The sequence below is a fragment of the Marmota marmota genome, unplaced genomic scaffold (genome assembly GCF_001458135.2).
Source record: "Marmota marmota marmota unplaced genomic scaffold, marMar, whole genome shotgun sequence".
Classification (NCBI taxonomy): domain Eukaryota; kingdom Metazoa; phylum Chordata; class Mammalia; order Rodentia; family Sciuridae; genus Marmota; species Marmota marmota.
In genome coordinates, this window is record NW_026000005.1 from 44,806,089 (window position 1) to 44,813,459 (window position 7,371).

Genomic DNA, 7,371 nt, shown 5'->3' on the forward strand with positions numbered 1-7,371 from the left:
CCTTTTCTCCTGGCAACGAGGCACCCTACCTGGGCACTCAGGCCCACAGGCAACACACCGTGGCCACTGGGATCAGAGCAGGCACTCAGGAGGCAGCACGGCTTCACTGCATGCCAGACAGCTCAGCACAGCAGAAACTGTCTCATGGGAGTCCAAAATCAAGATGCCGGAAGCACCACACCCCATCCAGGGGCTCTAGGGAAGAACACTTCCCACACTCTTCTAGCCCTGGGTGGGGGCCACAATCCCTGGCACTCCTTGGCTTGTGGCAGCCTCTCTCCATGCTCTGCCTCCATCCTCATGTGGCCACCTAAACATGACCTCACTTGACCTGACTGCATCTACACAGGCCTTATTTCTAAATAAGTTGTATTCACGGCACCAGGGATTAAGACTTCAATTTATCTTTTGAGGGGACACAGTTCAACCCATAGCAATGAGTAAAATATGGAGACCTAACCTGGTTTGAACCCTTAGTAGCAACGTCAAAGGTACAAAAAATTAGAAGTCCCAACTAGTGTACTGCACAGGCTTAAGCAAATGCCAGAAGGTGGTAATTTTTCAACCTGAACTGTTATTAGAAGGTAAATTCAGCAGCCACTTAATGAACCAAGTCCCTTCCATCTTATCAATCCAGCCTCCTGGCAGATTGCTTCTCGGCCTTATCATTTGTTGCTTCAGAATCACTACGTGGCTGTTGCAATGGCAGACATCACAGCTTCGCCCACAACAGAAGGAAAAAGAAAGGGGGGTATGGAAGGCTCTTTCCTCAAGAAGCTTCACTTGAAGTGAAGCCGTCCCTAAGAGATACTCTCCTGTACGCCAACATTTAAAAATGGTTCCTGGCAAACCCGAGACCAACTATGATGAGATGGTCATGGCCAGGCTGGACCACTCTCCCAGAGACTAAGGCCTGACCATCCTTGCCCTGATCAAGTTAGAGCTCTGTTAGCAGAGAAAAAAGTTAGTTCACAGACTCAAGTGAAAGTTACCCACAGCAATGAGTAAAATAGAGAGACCTAACCTGGATTGAACCTGAATTCTCTGGGCATCCATTATGTCATCCATAAATGAGGGGAAAAAAAAAAAACCAAACCTGTCCTTTAGAAATGGTCTCAAGAATAAAAGGGCTCTGCGTGCATGATCCAAGAGGCTGCTGAGGATTGTGGCCCCTGCAGCCAGCGAGCTGGACAAGAACCCCAGCTCTGCCTCCACAATGGGAGGACAGATAAGAGCCAGGGATATAGTAAGTGTTTAGTAAAAGCTGGATGCTCTTGCTATTTTTCCTAATAGTACTGCTAGTACCACAAAGGTGAGTCTTGAGGAACATAGATAATATTTCTTGATTTTCTCCATAGAAAGGGAACCTGGAGAGAAGGGAAAGGTAAAGATGACACTAAAGCCACTGGCAAATGCCAGCTCACCCGGCAGCATCGCTGGGCCATGAGGCAAGGCTGGCCCAGGACCTTGGCTCTGACAGCGCTTCCTCTGCTGGCCCTGTGGGCATCAACATGCCTGGGAATACTCATCGACTATGTGACCTTCCTACTGTCCCTAAGTGGCAGCAACTATGTGTTTAGTGGCTTTTAGAATGACTTAACAACTCAAAATATCTTTTGGAGCAGTGGACTCTCAATGGCAGGATATACATGGGACTTGCTAATGGTCACCTTCAGCGTGACATCTGCTATGTACAAAAGGGAGTGCTTCTTCCTGACCTGAGATGATTACCTGGCAGAAACTAAGTAAGTGTTAGAGGTCACCACAAACACCCAGTTCCAGGATAGCCACAGCTAGGCCCCTCCAAAACAAGGACCCAAGCAGTCAGACCACAGGGTGCATAGCTGCCCAAGCCCAGGGCCACCTCACAACCCCATTTGAGCTTATGAGACTGACAAAACTAAACTCCCAATTGTAAAGGTCATTACAGTCGGGGGACCACAACTTCCTGTAACTCAAGAGGAAGGTGAGGTGTGGGTCAAGCACAGGTCCTGTTCCTAAAGTGACCAGCCCTGACAGGTGTGCCCCTATTTATTGAGCACTTACTGTATACCAAAATCTCTGCAAAGTAGATGTCTCCATTTTATAGACAGGGAGAGCAAAACTCAGAGAAGTTAAAAAACGATGCTGAAACATTGCAAATAAGCAATTGAGTTAAAATTATTTATAGAAAGGCAGTTCTGTTTTTTTCATTGATTTTTTTTTAACCAAGTGACTTCTGATTCAGGAAAAAACCTGGCTAATAAGGGCAATGCCAGAATGACCCTTATGCAAGTAAAATCTTAGTTGAAACATAGGGGGAAGAGAAGTCCTGGGCCATCAAGAATGGAAAAGAGGACTTCTGCCCCATGAGGGACCTACGTGGCATCAGCACCAAGTGGAAGAGCTCACTGTGACATTGGGAGTCTTGGAATATACCAAAAGCACAAAGCGGGTCTCCTCCTGTTCCTTGACACCATCCTTCCCGTCCGTGGCTGAGGGGTGGAATCTGGCAAATATACTGTGATTCCTTATCACTAACTTTGATCAACTGGGATCAAGATTTGTTTTTTTTTAACATAACTGATAGGAAAGCAATTTCACTAGACTTTACAGAAGTCTTTGGACAAACATCTCAACTATTTCTTCTTGCTCTACTCATATAAAGCTCCCGTTTAGATCAGTGCCCATGGGGACAGAACAGAACACTGCAGCCATTGAGCATTTCTGGACTGGTTTTATTCGCTGACCACTAACAAGCCCCTGGACTGCTGCTATTCATGGAGTAAAAGACTCCCCTGGAAGGCAGCCTGACCTCCAGGAGCTGCAGGGCTGTGAGGGGCTGACTCTTCCAGAGCCTTCCAGGGCTAATTTTCAGGACAGAATGGAGTCAGTGTGCAGAGAAGGGAGGAGAGAGATAATCTGGAACATCAAACAAAATGCAAAAGTTGCCTAACACTCCAAGATAACCCAGTGCAGTCAACATGAAAGAACCATTAGGCAATGGGTAACCAAGGGGCAGAGTTTTCCCAGCACTTGCACTTTGCAAATTATTTGTTAGAGATTTTGCTGATGAACTTGGAGAAAGAGTCAATGACATAAGACAGCATTTTACTTCTCAGAGAGACTAAGGCTCCCCATCAATGAAACCCCAACTTTTCTTCCTCTCATTTTTTTACATTGTTGCTTATTATTATTATTATTATTTATTATTATTATTATTATTATTACATTATAGTGGTACCTAATGGTAGGATTTGTTGTTACATATTATTCATGTACACCATAGAACAATATAACTTGGTCATCAGTTTTTCTTTATGAACAATAAGGACCGATGCTTCATGCTTACCTGCAACTATATGGGATGAAAAGGAAAGCAGAATCTAAACAGATTTGGCCAAACACCTGTGCCTGGGTAAGAGAAGGGCTTGCTGCTTTCTAAGCAGCTGCTCTGGAACATTCCTATCGTCTCTCCTTCCCCACGCTTTGTCTAAAATTGGGATGACCACATATGTGATCCAGCTTGATTAGCAGCTTCCAAGGTCTCCATTCTGGATAAATGGCTGTGTGCCTCAGCCGAAGAGAGTTTCAAAGGCACCTGGGAATTTCAGCCTAAGTATGATACAGAGGTTTATTTCTCCCAAAGATCTGGGACACCAGACACAGGGGAGCCTTTGCCCAACACAGGCAACTGCACCGCTTCAGCAGGAATATGACAGTAGCCTCTTGGAGCCAGCAAATCAGCTATTGCGCTAATTCCGTTGGTTCACGGCACCAGTGGGAACACATGTACAGCATTGCACAATGTCTCGACCTTCTGCACCACAGTGAAGTGGAGAGAAAGAAGGCCTAGAGCCAGACCACCTGGGTCAAACCCTGGCTCAGTTCTTTTCGGGCGGCCTGAGCCCACGCAAATCATTTCAACTCTCTGGCCTCCAGTTTCTTTATCTATGAAATGGGGGTAAGAATGGTTATGGGGGATAAATGAGCTCAGTAATTCAAATAAATTCAACACAGTGCCGCACACACAGAGCACACTCCATAAAGGCCAGCCATTCTCTTCCTGTCCCTGCTGGGAGTCCCTGCTGTCAGTTTGGTCTGCCTGGAAAAGTATCAGATTGGCCAACATTCTCCCTCTGCCTGATGAGCCAGGTCTAATGGGCTGCAGCTGACGTGTCGGAGGGTTCTTCAGTGTCACTTCTCAGGGGAAAAGTGAAACCGGCGTCATCATAGAGAAATACATCTAGAATAATCCACGCTCCAAATCAAGACAGGGCAAGAGCAAGACCATCCTAGGGAAAGAAGTCCTCTTACCTTCTAACTCCTCCAACAATATTTAGTTAAGAACTTCAACCTTCTTTATCAGCCCAAAGTTAAACCAAAAGAAAGGTCTTTAGGATGTGGTTTTTCTCCTGCACTCCCTCATCTCACCCTCTTTTGGAAATTGCCAGTGCATAGGCCTTGACCAAAATAAAAGTGAAGAAGGATGGGTGAGGACAGCATGGCCCCGGTGGGAAGCCAAAATCCAGCCTCAGGGATGAAGTTACACATTCTGCCCTGGAAAACCCGAATCTCAGGAAAGACCGGCAAACGATTGCATTGGAGCCTTTATTAAACACCCTGTGAAAAGACAGTTTCATAGACTCCATGGTTAGAATTTGCTAGAATTTAAATTTATTTCCCATAAATTCTGACACTGAGCTCCACCCTATTCTTAAATAACCACAACACTGAGGAAGTGTGGCCTCCTTTGTCTGGAACTCAGTCTTGTCTCATCTTTCTCCTGCTTGTCTCCTTTCCTGTCCTCCATAAAAAGCATCTAGTATCTCACTAAAGACATTTTCTCTGGGGAAATACATGATCCTTATGGCAAAGTCCGCCCACATTTGGCACAGATGGGTTTGCTACTTTGAAGGGATCCACCCAGCACAACAATTAAGCCAATCAGGAATCCAATGAAAAATTTTAAATATCAAGGTCAGAAGTAATCTGGTCTCTATTTTAAAAAAGCAATACTGAGCCTTTTTCTACTGAGAAGTCCACTTTACTTGCCTGAAAAGAGCTCGTTTCAAATCTGCTTCTTTAAAAATTTATAACCCTACCGAGTCCCTGCAAGGAAAAAAAAAAGTTCACTGTGCAGAGAAGGTGAAAAGGGAAAATTTCATATTTACATTTTTAAAAATTGGGGTGGTATTTTAAATCTTCACATTCCTTTTGATCGTATTATATGTTTAATGGCAGAAGCTCCCGGCCAGGGCTCGAGTGGGATGCGACACAAGTTTTAACATTCAAGGGAGCAGATGAAGTTGCCGCAGTCCCTGTGACTGAATGAGCAATCACCCGGCTCAGCCCTGCTCAGGGCAACAGGTCCCTTCGCCTCTACTGGATTTGGGTCAAAGACCTAAACCTCATATCAGAAAATATCAGCCTCATTTTTTTTCTTGGCAATCAAGTGGTCAATGATAATGATAATCAAATCTGATCAGAGATACCCTCTCCTGGCCCTGGGAACCAATTGCCACATTCAAAAGCCAATTAGTTAAAAGGTGACTCTCTAGGCAAAGCCATGCCACACTCTCGTGGAGCCTTCGAATCAGCATCGCCCCACAGGAACTAGCAAAATCAGCTAGGAAAGGACGTTGGTTCCTTTTTTCTCTCACCTTTTTTGATTTCTAGGTATTTATACAATCGATTGATTTCTTGATCCCATTTGGAAGCTCTGGAAAGGCTTCTTTGAAGCATTTTCTTCATTGCAGCTTGTCTCAGTTATAACGTTTGTATTAAAAATTAATGAGAAAAAAATGAATGAGGTTGCATGAGAGGAGGGGAGAGGGTGGGTCTTATACTGGGGAGGGGCTCCCATCTATTTTCCCATTTAACTCCATTTCTAATGTGTGTCCTTGGCCTGGCATCTGGACTTGGTAAAGCATCCTACTCACTGAGGAATCGGAAGCAACCGTTTCTATATGATCATGCCTGGGGGCGAAGGGGAAGGAAAAAATCCCAGACAGGAAACAGAGACCATGACAAAGACAACCACAAGGAATGTAAATAAAATATTATTACAAGCAGCTCACTCACCACCTCACTGTCACGGCTCCCTCCCCGAGAAGCAAAAAGGAAAAACATACAGGTCTACAGATTCTGTGTTTTTAAGAAGAGTCCAGTGGCTGTTTGGGAAGAAGCCATGAGTGTGAAGATTTTTCCCAGTGGGCTCACTTGGATAACCTCAAGCCTTGAGATGTATTTTTTTTTAAAAGAAACGGGTTCACGAAATGACTTAAATTTGGGGATCTGAAGTGGAGACTAGATCGGTAAGTGCCTTCCAACAGTGACTGGATCTTAGTGATAAGCCCTGTTTACCAGAGTTTTTGAAAAACCTAAAACCATGCTCTTTCTACATGGCACCCTGGAATAAAACAAACTCACTGCAAACGCAACTGCAAAAACCCAGACTCATGCCAAACGCACGTGTGCACATTTCACAGAAGAGCAGGGAAACATTTCAGTCAGGGAAAGATCTCCACGGGGGACTCAAGCCAGAGCTCATGCCTGCCAAGAGTCACGTGCTCCAGAGCTGACAGGACTCTCTAAGTGAAACAAGCCAGTAGGAATCACTTCAAGAGATGAAAATCTACAAACTCTTCAGAGGCACAGATCACCAGGCCATAAATACCACCTCCAGGAACTGTGACCACATCTCTGTAAGGACTTCCAAAAGCTACTCTCTGCTCTTGGATGGGAGTCACCACCTCCCATCAATCATTTTGCTTCTTTGAAATCAAAATCATGCCTTGTTCTAAAGGAGGAATTCAAATGCACCACTGACATCTGGTGCCACTTCCAAAATACATTTACATCACCTTGTGCCAATTATACTGGGCTCACTGCTGAGGTTCGCCTAATAAGACAGGGGTGTCAGGAACCTGGTCACCTACCTCTTCATCTTCAAAGCCAGCAGCAGGTTTTCTTGCTTATTCTGTCTGAGACCCCAAGAAACTGGTCTGGGGGCTTTGCTAAAGTGAACACACTCCCCAAAAGTCATGGCCAGGGAGACTTGGAATGGAGCTGTGGGGCATCTGTTTCTGCTAAATGCAATGCCCTCTGCAGGTTAATCCTTGGTATGAGGACTAACAGGCAAAAGTTGGCCTGCCCAGCGTCTGAGGGACTGTCTCTTTGGGGCTTGGAATGTTCATTGAGGAAACCGCCCAAGCCAGCCAGGACTCCTGGCCTCTCTGTCCTAAGTCTTCAGAGATGCTCAGCCTCCAGTGGTACAATATTTTACCACGTAAACGCTTCTTTAAAGTTTACTACAAAACAATATGGCTCTGAGCCTGCCAAAAGTTTAACTGCAGGATTCAGTGGAGAGTAGCTGTCTCTTCCCCCCCA

General features: G+C 45.2%; 1 protein-coding gene across 4 annotated transcripts in view; it reads right to left on the reverse strand.

Moving 5' to 3' along the window:
- The window catches only part of Pid1 (phosphotyrosine interaction domain containing 1), a 224,686-nt gene that overhangs the window by 216,238 nt on the left and 1,077 nt on the right, over window positions 1-7,371 (reverse strand). The window contains exon 1 of one of the 4 annotated variants that reach the window (XM_048808677.1): window positions 6,921-7,194. The exons of the other annotated variants lie outside the window; for them this stretch is intronic. The gene's annotated coding sequence lies outside the window, so the exon portion shown is untranslated. Of the gene's footprint in view, window positions 1-6,920; window positions 7,195-7,371 lie in introns of those variants that run through there. 4 annotated transcript variants of the gene reach the window in all.